The sequence below is a fragment of the Kogia breviceps genome, chromosome 11, assembly GCF_026419965.1.
Source record: "Kogia breviceps isolate mKogBre1 chromosome 11, mKogBre1 haplotype 1, whole genome shotgun sequence".
In the NCBI taxonomy this organism is placed as follows: Eukaryota; Metazoa; Chordata; class Mammalia; order Artiodactyla; family Physeteridae; genus Kogia; species Kogia breviceps.
In genome coordinates, this window is record NC_081320.1 from 79,958,695 (window position 1) to 79,976,605 (window position 17,911).

Consider the following 17,911-nt stretch of genomic DNA (forward strand, 5'->3'; position numbering starts at 1 on the left):
AGTAATAGGTATTTAAAATTCCTTTATGTCTTTTCCCTCTACTTATAATGATACCAGTCACTTTGGACTTAGGGACCACCCTAATCCTGTATGACCTCATCAGATGTAACGTGATTACATCTGAAGGCCCTATTTCCAAAAAAGGTCATGTTTGCAGGTTTCAGAGGTTAAGACTTGAACATATGTTTTGGAGGAACAGAATTCAACCTATAGCACAATGTTTTCCCCATTATATCAGCTGCCTCATCTGAAACATGACTAAAATGTCAAATGCTTCACTCAGGCATTATTTGTTCTCAGTTCTGCTTGAAGACTTCACACTATGGCAGAAAGAAATGAGTGGTCCTCGAGCTGTGGGTTGGCATCCCAGCTCTGCTGTACACTACAAGTGACTATTCTCATCTACTTGCCTTGGTTTCCACATACGTAATTATAAGGAAGTCAGACTAGATAGGTAGTAAGGTCCCTTTAGATCTTGATTTGACTATAATGACCAAAATCTTATATAGCAGCTATGTCCAAATTATAGCTATTTTAACCCAATGCAATAAATATTTACTCAGCGCTTCTATGTATCCATCTCTAATTATATTGCATTTTCCACAACTAGATATGTTCCCTAGGGCAGTGATCATGGCTAGTGCCTACTGTGGGCTCAGGAAATGCTTGTTAAATAAACAGGAACACAGGAGACAGAGATTAGAGTGTCAAATTACGTTGACACCAAGTGCTGCGAGTGCTTATGCCTTGTTTCCCCAAAGGGAATGTAAGCTTCTAGCGGACAGAGACTTCCTCTGTTATCTACAATGCCTGGGGCAGGGCTAGAGGCAGTAGAGATGCACCACATAGTTTAACACCCTCCCCCTTATTCATTTTTACATAAACACATAAATGTGATCACATCATAATTGTTGGCTCTTTTTTGTTATGGTTCCCTTTTGTTTGGTTCCAACTTTCCTCTCTCCCCAACCCTCTTCAGCACCTACCACAAACCCAAATCCTGCCAGGGGTAACTGATATTAACAATCTTGTATGTTTCTTTCCATATTTTTCTCCATATATGTAGACTCATATAGAGGCACATATTCATGTACATAAGTACTCATGTCATAAATGGGGAGGTTGTTTGTCATGGTTTTATATGATAGGATCATATTTTAGATGCTTTAAAAGCTAAAATATTTTGCTTTTCTCATTTAATAATAATACCTGGTGGAACTCTATCCAAGTCCATTGGTATAACTCTAATTTGAAATTTTAAGTGAATGCACATTATTTCATGGTACAGGTGTACTGTAATTTATTCAGCCATTTCTTGGCAGATGGGCCATATTTGATTTGTTGATCACTTGTTCTGGAGGAAGAGAGTTGCCGAGAATTCTCTGACCTTACTGACAAATTATGTTGTCCTCATTTCCCACCCTCCTCTCCCTGCCCCAGAGGTATCCACACAGGCCTGCCAGTACTTGGAGTTCTGACTTCTCCCATCGAATCGGAATCCACACGGTTCTCAATATTTCATGTTAATGGGACCCAACGCTTTTAAAAATGGAATCCAGACTTCCTGGGCTGTTTCCAAAGGAGATGACTTTACTTAATGCCATCAACCCCACTAATCCTGTCTGAAATCTAATCAACACATCAGACGAGGGAAGAAAATGCTGTTTCTTAAGTGAAACAAATTTTCCACAATGAGATGTGTCTCCTCTTGATCACGAGCCCTGAAATGAGGGAGGGGCAATTTCCAGGAGCCCTAAATGGGCTGAGAGGCAGGTGAAGGAAGTGGTCCTTGCAGGGAGGTGCAGCAGAACCTGACCCGGGAGCTGGCCCTCCGAGCTGAGGCCACTCTGCCTGCAAGGGGTCCTTCCCAGCATCTCCAGTCTTCAATTGCATCAAAAAAGCAACAATGGGGGCTTCCCTGGTGGCGCAGTGGTTGAGAATCCACCTGCCAATGCAGGGGACATGGGTTCGAGCCCTGGTCCGGGAAGATCCCACATGCCACGGAGCAACTAAGACTGTGCTCCACAACTGCTGAGCCTGCACTCTAGAGCCCGCGAGCCACAACTACTGAGCCCGTGAGCCACAACTACTGAAGACCCCACACCTAGAGCCTGTGCTCTGCAAAAAGAAAAGCCACCACAGTGAGAAGCCCGCATACCGCAACAAAGAGTAGCCCCCGCTCTCCGCAACTAGAGAAAGCCCGCGCGCAGCAACGAAGACCCAACGCAGCCAAAAATAAATAAATAAATAAATAAAAGAGAGCAACAACTAAGTTGATTGTTGAAAAGGTTTTTAAAGTTGTAAAACATAGCCATGTACATAAGAGTATATGAAACAAAAATGTTATTAAGACTTTCATGAATAAATGACCATCTGTGTGACCACCTCCAGGTCAAGAAACAATATCACCTGCACTTCAGAATATTACCCCCTCCTGTCCTTTCTGGTAACAATCCTTCACTCCTCCCTAAAGGCAAGCAGTGTCCCAACTCTCGTGAGAATCACCTCCTTGCATTTGTTTAAAAAAAAGTGACTTTTTTTTTTTTTTTTTTTTTTTTTTTTTTTTTTTTTTTTTGTGGTATGCGGGCCTCTCACTGTTGTGGCCTCTCCCGTTGCGGGGCACAGGCTCCGGACGTGCAGGCTCAGCGGCCATGGCTCACGGGCCCAGCTGCTCCGCGGCATGTGGGATCTTCCCGGACCGGGGCACGAACCCGTATCCCCTGCATCCGCAGGCGGACTCTCAACCACTGCGCCACCAGGGAAGCCCAAAAAGTGACATTTTGCTCAATATTTTTTTTCCTTTTCTTATTGAGTTATAACATACATACAGTAAAACGCAAAAATCTTAGTGAATTTTTGCTTATAAATATACCTGTATAATCACTACTCAACTTAATATAAACATATCATCCAATTAGTTGAAGGCCTCAAGTGCAAAGACTGAGGTTTCCAGAAGAAATTATCCCCAAAACTGCAACATAGAAACCCTGCCTGAGTTTCCAGCCTGCTGCCCTGCTGAATTCAGACTCAAGATTGCAGCATGAACTCTTACCTGGTCTGACAGCTGCTGGCCTGCCCTATGGACTTTGGACTTGCCAGCCCCACAATCATGTGAGCCAAAAATTCTCTCTCTCTGGCTCTCTCTCTATATATACATACACGTGTGTGTGTGTGTGTGTGTGTGTGTGTGTGTGTGTGTGTGTGTGTGTGTGTATCTCCTAACTAAAACATTCACTTCATCTTTCAAGCTTTAATTTTCTCATCTATGAAACAGGAAATAATGGAATCGATCTTGTAAAGTTGTTATGAGGATCAGACATAACATATATAAAGTTTCTAACACAGATATTTAATGGGTATTTAATAAACGGCTATTTATAAAAACAAAAACAAACACCTAATTTGTGTCAAGTAGATCCAGAAAGCGATATCTGCCCACGTTAAAGAAAAAGTTAGGGACATATATACACTACCAAATGTAAAATAGACAGCTAGTGGGAAGCTGCCACATAGCACAGGGAGATCACCTCTGTGCTTTGTGACCACCTAGAGGGGTGGGATAGGGAGGGTGGGAGAGAGGGTGATGCAAGAGGGAAGAGATATGGGAACATATGTATATGTATAACTGATTCACTTTGTTGTAAAGGAAAAACTAACACACTATTGTAAAACAGTTATACTCCAATAAAGATGTTTAAAAATAAAAAAAATTAAAAAAAAAAAAAGAAAAAGTTAGTAGAACCAAAGAGTACAAAATAAGTAATAGTCTCTCTCTCAGCCCAAAGAAAACTACTGTTAATGATGGCTTGTATTTCTTCCAGAAGTTTTCTATGCAAAAACATACACAAATAGAATCAAGCTATATCTCTAGTTCTGAGCCTTAGTTTTAGTTCAAAATATGTAACAAACACCTACAAAACTGTCTCCACACGGTCTAGATTCTGAGCAATGTCCTGATCAAAGAAATAGCCACGACAACCAAAAGGTAATTAAAAACGAACTCAAGTTCACATTCATATTTTTTGAACCACATGAAGGATTTGTCTTAGAAAACCCTGTGTTTTTTTTCTCTCTCCTATTCTCTTGGCTCACATCCCTGAACTATCCTGCATTTCATTCTTCAAAATTCCATGAAAAACTTCTCCCTCAGCGTTGAGTCCTGGTTCCTCTTCCCTTTCTCATGGTCCTTCCCTCCTCTCACATAGGAAAAGCTCACAGAAACTTCCCTGGCAAGACAAGACCCCTCAGCTTCAGAAAAAGGAAGAAACTGAGTCTTCTTTAGAGGTGGGAGGGGAAAGGCTGGTGACAGGACAACAACCAACGTGACAGTGATGTGCCAGGTGCCAGGCACTGTAGGTTACCTGTATTTAATTCTCACGCAAACCCTACGAGATGGGTGCTGCTCTCATTCACATTTTACAGCTGAGGAAACCAAAGCTCATATAAGCTAAGTAGCTAGGTTAAAGCAGTTGTAATTTAAATAGCTAGCATGTTGCAGAGGCCAGGGTCAAACCCACGACATTAGAGAGATTACTACTCACATGCTAATAGGTTTTGTCCAGTTCCCCTTCCCTTCTGTTGATTTCTTTTGTGGACCTTCCCAAGGGGATGTCCAATGTCTAATAATGCCTCCTATTAACGCCCCCTGTTTACAGGCTAGAACCTCCCTTTCTTACATCATAAACTTAGGACCATATTCAATTCCTCTCTGGGGATTCTTTGGGTACTGCTGGCTGGAGCTGAATGAGTCCATTTTACCTCCTTCTCACATACTAGGCTGGGGTTTGAATGGCACCACAGCAGCAAAAATCTTTTTTTTTTTAAACATCTTTATTGGAGTATAATTGCTTTACAATGGTGTGTTAGTTTCTGCTTTATAACAGAGTGAATCAGCTATACATGTACATATATCCCCATATCTCCTCCCTCTTGCGTCTCCCTCCCACCCTCCCTATCCCACCCCTCTAGGTGGTCACAAAGCACCGAGCTGATCTCCCTGTGCTATGCAGCTGCTTCCCACTAGCTGTCTATTTTACATTTGGTAGCGTATATATGTCAATGCTACTCTCTCACTTCGTCCCAGCTTACCCTTCCCCCTCCCCGTATCCTCAAGTCCATTCTCTACATCATCATGTTTATTCCTGTCCTGCCCCTAGGTTCTTCAGAACCTTTTTTTTTTTTAGATTACATATATATATGTTAGCATACAGTATTTGTTTTTCTCTTTCTGACTTATTTCACTCTGTATGACAGACTTTAAGTCCATCCACCTCACTACAAATAACTCAATTTCATTTCTTTTTATGGCTGAGTAATATTCCATTGTATATATGTGCCACATCTTCTTTATCCATTCATCTGTCAATGGACACTTAGGTTGCTTCCATCTCCTGGCTACTGTAAATAGAGCTACAGTGAATATTGTGGTACATGTCTCTTTTTGAATTACGGTTTTCTCAGGGTATATGCCCAGTAGTGGGATTGGACAGCAAAAGTCTTAATGATACCTTTCAATTCCTGGTCCCCTCAAGCTTCAACACCTTAGTAATGGTAAGGAAAAGAAACTGTGGGGAGCAAGTAGCCCTTCAATCCCTATTTGTCATAATCTATGTAACTATGAGGCCTATGTGGGTTTTTTAATAGGTCCACAAATTCTTTGAAACTCCTCTCTCCAAAAGATGGAATCTAAACCTCCCCTTAAGTATAGGTTAGACTTAGTGACTCAATTCTAACAACAACAACAAAATCTAACAACAACAACAACAACAACAAATGTGACAGAAGTGATACTATGTGATTTCCAAGGTTAGGGCATAAAGAGGATACAGCATCTGCCTGGCTCTCTTGGAACCCTTGTTCTTGGGCCTGGACACCATATTCTGAGGAAACCCAAAGTACATGAAGAGGCTACATGTTGGTTTTCTGGCCAGCAGCCCAGCTAGGCCTTCAGCCTGTGGTCAGCCTCAACAGTCAACTGTGTAAGTGGATGAGCCTTCCCATCATTCCAGCCCCAGCCTTCGCTCCTTCCAGCTAAAGCCCCAGAGTTGGTAGAGCAGAGGCAAGCCTTCCTCACAGTGCTTGGCCTGAATTTCTGAGCCCTGGTACCCACAAGAGATAATAAGTCATTAGTGTCTTAAGCTACTAAGTATTGGGCCACATTGTTACACAGCGATAGACAACTAATGCAAAGCCATTTCCAATCTCATGGTGAAATATCTGAAGGTGAATGATGGGAGTACATTGTTCTCATGCCTTATCTTGCCACGTGGAAAGCAAATTAGAGACTTATTACTTGAGAGTCCTGGGCAGGGGAACCTGCTTGTCCACACCCCCTGAGACCTGGAACATCAGGGATCTGTCCTCAAAGGGTGGAGCCACACCAGCCTGGACATCAGACCTGAGCGCCATTTTTCAGTCCTGCGTCTTGCTGGCTGCTAGAGTGTCTTCTCTTTCTTCCTCAGCTCACGGGCACTCACATTCAATGGTACCTCAGAGTAACAGTGAGGGCCAATACCCTATGGTTTACTCATTTTTGGCTGCATATCATTGACCCAGGAACTCAGGGAGGGCATGCATGAACCCTCGTGCCTTGCTCTTTGGGTCCCAGACAGAAAGCACACTGCAATCATTTTGGGAGATGTCAGTGCTCCCCAAGTCCCAGCTGTAAGGTTATGAGTTTGATGTACCCATCACAGTTGCTATCTACCCTGCCATATGCTTATTTCAGAGAAGTGAGGGTGACCCATCCACCCAGAAATGCCCTCCTGCCAACACTGCTCTGGGTGGGGCCTTGGAAACGCTCACATGTGTGGTTGGCAGCATCTCCCTGCTCTGATGTCTGTTTATCCTCATCCTCTTTCTGTAGCACATTCCAACCCCTTTTAAAACATTTCCTTTTCTCCCCAGCATAGGGCTCCCTGTGCATCTTCCCAGTGGAAAACAGTTCAACCCTGTGCTTCCCAGATATTTGGTCCCCAAGGCAGTGGCTGGTGGGCAAGCACGTTGCTGGCCCTGAACTAGCCTGACCAACCAATTCCAATTCCGCAAGGGAGTCTCAGAGACATCCTCCATTTAGTGACTCACACAGTCATTCTCCACTTGGAACAGCCAGTTCTGAAACATGCCGTCTCCCAGAAATTGTAATTCCAGTCTCATCCTCATCTTTACAACGTCCCTTTTGCTTTCCAGTGGTGTTCCAGGAAACTTGTTCATGCCGGGTTCTTCTCTCTCTCCCCCTTTCAGGAGGCCAGGATACAAATGCAATTTCGGCTCACATCCAGGGATCTGATTTTAATTTAAGATGCAGCTGGCCTGCTCCTTAATTCCAAAATTCTTAACAGCAATCTCCACCCGCAAGTTGTAACACTCACAAAGCCACCCACATGGTACAGTTTTAGAGCTGTGTAACCATTAATGAAATACAGTGTATTGTTCTACTTCATTTAATTTAATGGCTGCATCATGTACCATGGATGTACCATAATTTGTTTAACTAATCCCCTATTGAAGAACATTAAGGTAATTATTATTGTTATTAGATGAGCAGCTGAACCTTGGAAACACACTCTTAAATGCTTTCCCTCTGAGGAAAATGAAGAAACGGACTGTTTCTTATCAAGCTAACCAAGCCCTTGGAGATTATTATACCCCAGCCTGAGATTCACTGGCAGCCTTAGAGGCTGTTACTGATAGGGGTGGGCCACTCAGTGTGTTGGGGCCAGAAAAGGTTGACAACCAGCACAGCCTTTGAAGACTAAATTTTCAGTTCAAGGACAAACCTCTGAAAGATCCACTGATGAAAAAGTAACCAAACTTCCTTGTATTTTCCTCTGATTATAATCCTCGGGACCTTCCTTTACCCAGACACAGAATATGTTTTCTTGAATATGCTTACGGGTGATGTCTCTTCCTCTTGGATGTTCAGAAAGGCCTGCTTGCTGTATAGGAGAGAAGCCAAGAGACTCAGGGTGTCTGCATAGCCACAGCCCCCCTCAGATAATGGGAGGCTCCTCACCAGCAATGTGCCCTATTTTGTGTCTTGTGAAAGTGCTTCGTAGCCAATGGCAGCCACATTTAGGCAGACAAGAGAGAGGGCCTGTGACAGCTCTCCATCCATGACAAACACTACACTGGACTGTGGCAAAGAGACCTAATCAGAGCCCAGGTTGATGGGGAGACCACAGGTAGATGGTGTAGAAGCAGGACGGCTGTCAGAAAGGACCGATGTGCCAGACACTCCTCTAAACGCTTTACATGTTCTGACTCTTTGAATGTCATACTAGCCCTATGAGGTAGGTGCTATGATCGCCATTCTGCAGATGAAGATGAAACTGTGCAACTCAGATTGGGACTTGAACTCAAGCGCCGGGACTCGAACCCAGCCAAAACCCAGATTGGGACTTGAACCTATGGTCTTTTAATTTAGATCAGACACCTGGTCTCAGGACTTAATGAAGCTCGGGTTCTTGATTGCTCATCACAGAAAAAATTCAGTGAGAGACAAAGTGATAGGTAAGAAGTGGATTTATTTAGAGAGAAACACACTCCACAGACAGACAGTGGGCCATCTCAGAAGGTGAGAGTGGTACCAGGGTATGGGGTTGTCAGTTTTTATAGGGGTGGGTAATTTCATAGGCTAATGAGTGGGAGGGAGTATTCCAGCTATTTTGGGGAAGGGGTGGGGATTTCCAGAAATTGGGCCACCGCCTAATTTTTTTTTTTTTTTTTTTTTTTGTGGTACGCAGGCCTCTCACTGTTGTGGCCTCTCCCATTGCGGAGCACAGGCTCCGGAAGCGCAGGCTCAGCGGCCATGGCTCACGGGCCTAGCCACTCTGCAGCATGTGGGATCTTCCCGGACCGGGGCATGAACCCATGTCCCCTGCATCAGCAGGCGGATTCTCAACCACTGCGCCACCAGGGAAGCCCAACCGCCTAAATTTTGACCTTTATGGTCAGCCTTGGAACTGTCATGGCACCTGTGGGTGTGTCATTTAGCTTGCTGATGTGTTACAGTGAGTGTATACTCAGGCTCAAGGTCTAGTAGAAGTCAACTGTCTGCCATCTTGGACCTATTTGGTTCTAATCAGTTTATGTCATGTCCTGGGGCTATGTCATTCTTTTAAAGGTTGTGCCCTGCCCCCTTCCCTCCAGTTTCAAAGAGAATGAAGCTCAGAAATGTTACACAACCAGCTCAACGGAAGTCCCCAGTGCCACTGAGATCTGGGCCCTGCAGTCTGACTCATGCTCCTACCATGACACTCACTGCTTTTCATTGTAGTTGAAGCAGAAGAGGCCACAGTGAAGGGCCATCAAGAGTAGATAAAACAGAGAGAGAGAGGTTTTTAAAAAAATATTATTATTTTATAAATTTATTTATTTATTTTTGGCTGCATTGGGTCTTTGTTGCTGCCCGTGGGCTTTCTCTACTTGGGGCAAGTGGGGGCTACTCTTCGTTGCAGTGCATGGGATTCTCATTGAGGTGGCTTCTCTTGTTGTGGAGCACGGGCTCTAGAGCGCAGGTTCAGTAGTTGTGGCACACTGGCTTAGCTGCTCCGTGGCATGTGGGATCTTCGCAGACCAGGGCTCGAACCCGTGTCCCCTGCATTGGCAGACGGATTCTTAACCACTGTGCCACCAGGGAAGTCCAAGAGTTTCTTGACTGTCAGGGGGGCTAGAGTCGGGAACTAAGGGGAAAACAAGGTGATCAGGTCACCAGGACAGCCATTGGTCCTGAGGGACAAGGAACCCTTGTTCCTGAGCTCCAAGGGTGGGTGGGGCACAGCTTTGCTGTTTCTCAACCTCCTTCTCAGATCACAGTAGGCCTCAAGAAACTGGAGCCAGTCTTTGTTCCCTAGGGCTTGAAAGAGCCTGACTAACTTGCTTTATTATGTTAATTGTGCAGATAACCATTATAAGCTAAATGGTCAGAAAGAAGAAAAAAAAAAGATTAAGGTAAATAAACCTGGAGCTCCAGTGCCCAGCTGAGCAGCAGATCAAAAGACAAAGGAATTGCCGGTCCTGGGACCTTAAAATCAGACAAAGCTCCCTCTGTAATTACAGGAGCCTGTGCATCAACACTACTGCCAATTTACTCTCCACTGTTTCACAAGTTCAATAGTTTCTCATGTCCTTTATTTACTTCATTGTCACCCACCCTATGAGGCATGCCAGATAGGTACTACTACAGATGAAGAAGCTGAAGCCCAGGGACGGTGGGAATTGCCCAGGGTCATGCAATTTGATTGCTGCAGAGCCAAAACTGGAACCCATGGTTTCCCAGTGGGCGTGGAACCAGGTCACAGCAGTTCTTGAGAAGTGAGTGCGTGCATCTCTTCCCAACTCCACTTCAGCAGCAAAGCTTTGGTAGCTTGATGGAGTATTTACACCATGGAAACAGGAAGCACTGCAAATCCGGGCTCCCTAACTCTCCCTGCCACATACCAGCACACCACTGAGTTATCCCACTAATGCTTCAAGTTATTGCTGTAGAAATTGTTATGGCCCTTAAGATTTCAGTTGATGTATAATAACTGAGGTAGGAAAGGGCTGTATTCCCAAACCCTTCAAACCCCCCTTTGTGGCAGCAGAAATCATAAGACCTAGCATTTATTTTAGGGCTTGCTGAGTGCTTTGTGCTCTGTGCTTTATGCATTATCTAATTTATTCCTCATTACAAACCCTTTTTTTTTGCGGTACGCGGGCCTCTCACTGTTGTGGCCTCTCCCATCGAGGAGCACAGGCTCCGGATGCTCAGGCTCAGCGGCCATGGCTCACGGGCCCAGCCGCTCCACGGCATGTGGGATCTTCCTGGACCAGGGCGCGAACCCGTGTTCCCTGAATCGGCAGGTGGACTCTCAACCACTGTGCCACCAGGGAAGCCCTACAACCCTTTTCTATAGATGAAGACATTTGAGAATTTAAATAAATTGTTCAATGTCACACAGCTAGAAAGTGGTGAAACTGGGATTCAAATCTAGGTTTGTCTGAACTTCTTAATCATGGTGCCACTGTCTTAGTTCCTATTATTTCATAAGTAGAACAGACTTTTCTTCTCAGTTCTACAGCACCCCTCCTTCTCCCATGCTGTAAACATATAATTGAATTATAACTAAAATCAATCAAGACAACTAATTTCTAACACATAATGAATATTTTAAGGACCATCTCAAACCTCAATAAAACTCCATAACCTATTAGACCATTCTAGCAATTTATAACAATGGCCTATAGAGAATGTCAGAATTGATATTCTGCTCTCATATTATTTCAACCAACAGAGATATTTTACATGATAATTGTCTCTTAGAAGCCACAATCCAATTTAATTTATTTATGAATACCGGGTATTTATATTTCATGGATATTGTTTTAATTATTAAATCACTACATCTTGGAAAGAAATGTAATTTTGTTATAGAGCAAGTGTTCTTCATGTTGACATCTGTAATGCCATTTTAAAAGTGTATGAGGATAAAACGATTGTCTAGGTTTCAAAAACAAAATTTGGCAGATTCTGCTGGAAAACATTTTGTTGGAAAATAAATACTATACATTTAGAACTATTTAGAGTTCTAAAGTAATTATCTTGATGATTAAGGGGAAAAACCCACCTGCTAATGCACTTTAACCTGTAGTGTCCAGAATTAATATCCTAATTCAGAGAGATGGGCTGACTTGAATTAGACAACCAAGTCAGGAGGGTAGCACCACTGAATCAACAGAGCATGGATTTGGGGTTGGCAGCAGGGACCTGGCTTCAAATCCCAGATCTGCCATTTTCCATCTGTATGAACTTGGGTGAGGTTCTGAACCCACTCTGAACATTGGTTTCCCTAGGATCAACAATACCTACCAAACAACAGTTATGGTGAGGATAGAACTGGTTACATAATTTGCAGGGTACAGTGCAAAATGAAAATTCCTTGCTCAGAAGACATTAAGAATCTCAAGATGACAACAACAGCAGAGCAGTAAACCAAGTGCAGGGGCCCTCCTAAGAGTGGGCCCCTGTGAACTATGTGGGTCATGTACCCATGCAGCTGGCCGAGGGTAGGCTTATATTAAATGCCGCATGTAAACTGCATCCCACTTGGGAGGGGCCTGAAGAATGTCAGCTATTTGTGTTTTGGCTCAGTTCATCACTTTATTTTTATACAGCATGGAAAAGAAATCTAATAGTCACTCTTTTTTTTTTTTTTTTTGAAGATAGGTGCCAGTCAAGCTTCATAGAATAGGCTGATAGATATCTAGCCCTGAAAGGGCTCAAAGCACAGCAGTTCAGGGTGGAGGGGGCACAGAACTCAGGAGAGCTGTGCTGACCCCCAGGCTGATCCTTACCCCAGCCCACTCCACCCACCCCGCCCCACCTTTCTGTCAATTTTTGGACGAGGAATAGAGATGGCAGGATTCTGTTTCCTAGCAGAGGTCTTGAAACCATAAAGCCAATCTCATGGGCTTTGCACTACATTGAATTAAACTCCTAACTCTAATTTCACCAAATAGGGTTACTGGGAGACCAGGAAGTAAAAGCCTGATAACTGAGTTCCACTGTCCAGAAGGAGTCAGGAGAGAACAGAAAAATCAATTTCCTGACTGCGCAGAAGCTCGTGTAGCTATTAAGATACGTTGGGACTAGTTTGTTTCTTTGTAAGGAGGCAGACATTTCTGACAGACTGTTCACATAGAAGGGGCCCATACGGTTTTCTAAACATTTTTCTTTGGGGGTCCTCTTCATCGCAGGCTGATGGAGCCTCCGCTGATTGCCTTTGCTCTTACCTACTGCAGGTAAGAGCACCCTGACAAGACTAGGGATTGGAAAGGTGAGTGTCCCTGGGGTGGAGGCATTCATCAACCTCACGTGGATAATCTCGGGAGCTCCTTTTTGGGTCATATTCCTAAACACGTGTCCAGCTTCTCCTCAAAGCCTACCACTCTGATTCTCACAGCTCCCCACTTTCTTCCCTAGGGCAGAAGGAAGCACCCCAACGTCTCCATGGTTTCAGAACACTCTCCATTTTGCATGCTGCTGTGCATTTCTACCTGAATAACAACCTAGAATTGTATTGAGCTTCAGTTTCTATACGCCTCATCCAGCTGGTTGACGCAGGTTTCTACTTCATTCTGTGTGCCTTGAAACAGGAGATGAAGACAAGGGTTGTTTTATAAAGTACTTTACATTTGGTACCAGGGGAAGGTATCTGTTGCTCACTTACTTTAGGATCTTCCATAGCACTTAGCACAATGCCTTACATGTAGCAGGTGCTCAGTCATTATTTGTTGAATGAATATATTCCTATGGCACCATTTGTTTTTATCTATTTAGTTTTATCATGCCACCACGACCATAACACCCTTGAAGCATTCATTTATAAAAATATACCCATTGGGGCTTCCCTGGTGGCACAGTGGTTAAGAACCTTCCTGTCAATGCAGGGGACATGGGTTCGAGCCCTGGTCCGGGAAGATACCACATTCTGTGGAGCAACTAAGCCCGTGTGCCATAGCTACTGAGTCTGTGCTCTAAACCCCATGAGCCACAACTACTGAAGCCCGCGAGCCATAACTACTGAAGCCTGTGCACCTAGAGCCCGTGCTCTGCAACAAGAGAAGCCACCGCAATGAGAAGCCCGCACACAACAACGAAGAGTAGCCCCCGCTCACCGCAACTAGAGAAAGCCCGCATGCAGCAATGAAGACCCAATGCAGCCCCAAATAAATTAATTTGAAAATATATATATTCACATGAAAAGATGCTCAACATCGCTAATTATTAGAGAAATGCAAATCAAAACTACAATGAGGGGGCTTCCCTGGTGGTGCAGTGGTTGAGAGTCCGCCTGCTGATGCAGGGGACACGGGTTCATGCCCAGGTCCGGGAAGATCCCACGTGCCGCGGAGCGGCTAGGCCCGTGAGCCATGGCCGCTGAGCCTGCGCGTCCGGAGCCTGTGCTCCACAACGGGAGAGGCCAGAACAGTGAGAGACCCGCATACCTCAAAACAAAACAAAACAAGACAAAAAAACCCTACAATGAGGGACTTCCCTGGTGGCGCAGTGGTTAAGAATCCGCCTGCCAATGCAGGGTACACGGGTTCGAGTCCTGATCCAGGAAGATCCCACATGCTGCGGAGCAACTAAGCCTGTGCGCCACAACTACTGGAGCCTGTGCTCTAGAGCCCACAAGCCACAACTACTGAGCCCAAGTACCACAACTACTGAAGCCCGCATTCCTAGAACCCATGCTCCGCAACGAGAAGCCACTGCAATGAGAAACCCTCGCACTGTAATGAACAGTAGCCTTCACTTGCTGCAACTAGAGAAAGCCTGTGCACAGCAATGAAGACCCAACACTGCCAAAAATAAATAAATAAATATATATTTATTAAAAAAAAAACCTACAATGAGTTATCACATCACACCAGTCAGAATGGCCATCATCAAAAAGTCTACAAATGATAAACACTGGAGAGTGTGTGGAGAAAAGGGAACCCTTCTACACTGTTGGTGGGAATGTAAACTGGTACAGCCACTATGGAGAACAGTATGGAGGTTCCTTAAAAAAGTGAAAATAGAACTACCATATGATCCAGCAATCCCACTCCTGGGCATATATCCGGAGAAAACCATAATTCGAAAAGAGACATGCACGCCTATGCTCATTACAGCACTATTTACAATGGCCAAGACATGGAAGCAACCTAAATGTCCACTGACAGAAGATGTGGTACATATATACAATGGAATATCACTCAGCCATAAAAAAGGAATGAAATAATGCCATTTGTAGCAACATGGATGGGCCTAGAGATTATCATACTAAGTGAAGTCAGAGAAAGACAAATATCATATGATATCGCTTATATATGGAATCTAAAAAATGTTACAAAGGAACTTATTTATAAAACAGAAACAGACTCACAGACTTAGAAAACAAACTTATGGTTACCAAAGGGGAAAGGTGCAGGGGAGAGATAAATTAGGAGGTTGGGATTAACATATACACACTACTATATATAAAATAGATAACTAATAAGGACCTACTATATAGCACAGGGAATTCTTCTCAATACTCTGTAATAACCTATAGAGGAAAAGAATCTGAAAAAGAATAGATATACAATATGTATATGTGTAACTGAATCACTTTGCTGTACACTTGAAACTAACACATTGTAAATCAACTATACTTAAATATAAAATAAATTTTTAAAAAAATTTATTGAGTGCCTGCTGTGTGACAGGAAAATTCTGAAAACGAAAGGAACGAACATGATTAACTCTATCAAATATTACAACATATGCTCTTGTACAATAACAACGTGGCATATCTGGAGAGGGAAAGCAACTCACTGGGCAGAGAGCGGGTTCAGTCATCTAATCACAGATCTTCGCAGGGACTGGACTTTCTCTCACTGCTGGGACTGAGATCTGGCGAAGGTGAGGGTCCCAGTGCAACATCCAGGATGGAGAAGATCAGCTTTGGGATACTTTGTGACAATAACTACGGAACCACACTTCTTGTCAAATGGGGGCTTCCCCAAACAAGTTGGAACCTGGTGTCTTCTTAGTCCATTTGGGCTCCTATAACAAGAATACCACAGGGTGGGTAGCTTAAACAATAAAATTTTATTTCTCACACTTCTGGAAGCTGGAAAGTCCAAGATCAAGGAGACGGCAGGTCTGGTGTCTGGCAAGAGCCTGCTTCTGGCTCATAGATGGCTGCCTTCTTGCTGTGTCCTCACGAGGTGGAAGGGGCAACAGAGCTCTCTGGGATCTCTTTTGTAAGGCACTAATCCCATTCAGGTGGACTCCACCCTAATGACCTATGCTCATCCCAAAGGCCTCACCTCCTAATACCATCATATTGGGGACTAGGTTTCATATATGAATTTTGGAGGGGTACAAATATGCAACCTATAGCACCTGTCAAGTGCAAGTTTGTTTTTAGAAGCACCAGGGCTTGGTGTGATAAACACAGCCTTCAGATGAAGCAGGATGATCTCTTCCATTACTTGCTAGCTGAGCTTCCTAGGGCAAGGTGTTTCACCTCTCTGAGCTGTAGCTATTTCACCTGCAGAATGAAGGCACCTAAACTTAGTAGACACTTAATAAAGAATAGCTATCACAGTGTCTTGACATGGGGCTGATACAAGGATAGGCTCAAAATGTGTGTCTGACTAAAGGTTAAAGTACTCTCTCTACCTTTTCTAATCAGAGCTGCATAAGGCTAACTGATAGCATCATTTTGGAGCCTAAGAAATGAGTGCCTCTTATACAACTGAATTGTCAAGGGATGAGCTGAGGCAATAATCAATCTCTCTACAGCAGTGCTTCTCAACACAATCAAACCCAATGACTCTCTTTTATAACCATTTTAATGCTTTGTATTAGTCAAAGTTCTCCAGAGAAACAGAACCAATAAGATATACGTAGATATACAAGAGGAGATTTGTTATGGGAATTGGATCATGTGATTATGGAGGCTGAGATATGCCATGTGCAAGCTGGAGAGCCAGGGCAGCTGGTGGTATCATTCAGTCCAAGTCTAAAGGCCTGAGAACCAGGAGCTCTGATGTCTGAGGACAGAAGATGGATGTCCCAGCTCAAGGAGAGAGAGGGAATTGCCCTTCCTTGGCCTTTTTTGTTCTATTCAGGCCCGCAAGGGATTGGATGATGCCCACCCACACTGGTGAGGGTGGATCTTCTTTACTCAGTCTACTACTGATCTACTGATTCAAATGCTAATCTCTCCCAGAAACACCCTCACAGGCACAACCAGAAAGCAGCTATCTAGGCATCCCTTAGCCCTGTCAAGTTGACACATGAAATTAACCATCATGTGCCCCGTTACAGTGTTGAAGCTCATAATTATTAACACCTATCTATGTGCATAATTTCAAAGAATTAAAAATAACACCCTGCAATAAGAAGGAGAAATAAAAGCAACGTATAATATTACTTCACCCTCTCACCCCCAGCCCCTACCTTGACTCCATCACCAACAAGGAATGAGGCAAAGCATCCAGGATATGTTCTAGCCCTTTCTACCCTCCACAAGAAAGCTCTGCCTCTCCAGGGTCAGGAAGATGTAGCAGAAGAACCAGGAAGGCCTTTGATACGCCGAGTCTCAGCCTCAGAGGAGATGAGGGCCATCAGGACTCTCTGTTCTTTCTGAAGGATGAGGGGAGCAAGGAGGGATGCTTAGCTGTCCGACCCATCTCTCACCTCCCAGCAGGAACTAGGGAGCTGCACTCTGACCCCAGCTGTCTCCAGCTTGCAGGCCCTCTCTCAGGCTGGCTGGCTGGTCGGTCCCTGGTTTCCAGCTCTTCTACGGCTGGGGCAGACCCAGCTGACAGGCCCGTACTCCTTGAGGCTGGGCCTGGGTCTGCAAATATGTGATGAGGGGTTCCAACACCTCGGGCACAAGGACAGTGTCAACTGCCCTCCTGCAGCAGGACTTTCTCATAGGCTGACCATGAGGTGTGCTCACTGGCGGGGGGAGCTGCGGCACGCCAGCACAGCAGAGGAGCAAGGCCTGTCACTCAGGCTAGGCTCTCTTTGGCCCTTTCTTCTCAGGGGCGAATGAGTCACTTGGACAAGACATACAAACCCTTCCCCGGTGGTGCCTCGTGGCCACAGCACCTGTGACCAGGGTCTTTGCTCAAGCCCAAGAACAGGAGCTTTTCTGGCCACAGGGGAGTTATATTCAAGTCTGCCCAGAACTTGCTTTAAAGCTGTGAAGCGGGAGAAGCAGGGTTCTGAGCCGTTCTCTGGGCTTCCTAGCTACACAGGCAAGGGATGTACTCTGAGCCTATTTTGGGGCCTGGTTGTTCCCCAGGGACTGCCATCAGCTCTGTCCACAGGGAGCAGGGGCCTGAGGTGGCTGGCCTGTTTCCTGGAAGGTCTGGCATTTCC

At 44.6% G+C, this 17,911-nt stretch overlaps 1 long non-coding RNA gene across 1 annotated transcript in view; it reads right to left on the reverse strand.

The window, feature by feature from the left end:
• LOC136792169 (uncharacterized) overlaps positions 1-17,911 on the reverse strand; it is a 29,861-nt gene that overhangs the window by 7,090 nt on the left and 4,860 nt on the right. The window contains exon 2 of the long non-coding RNA XR_010835592.1: positions 15,347-15,577. This is a non-coding gene — a long non-coding RNA (uncharacterized lncRNA). The remainder of the gene's footprint in view (positions 1-15,346; positions 15,578-17,911) is intronic.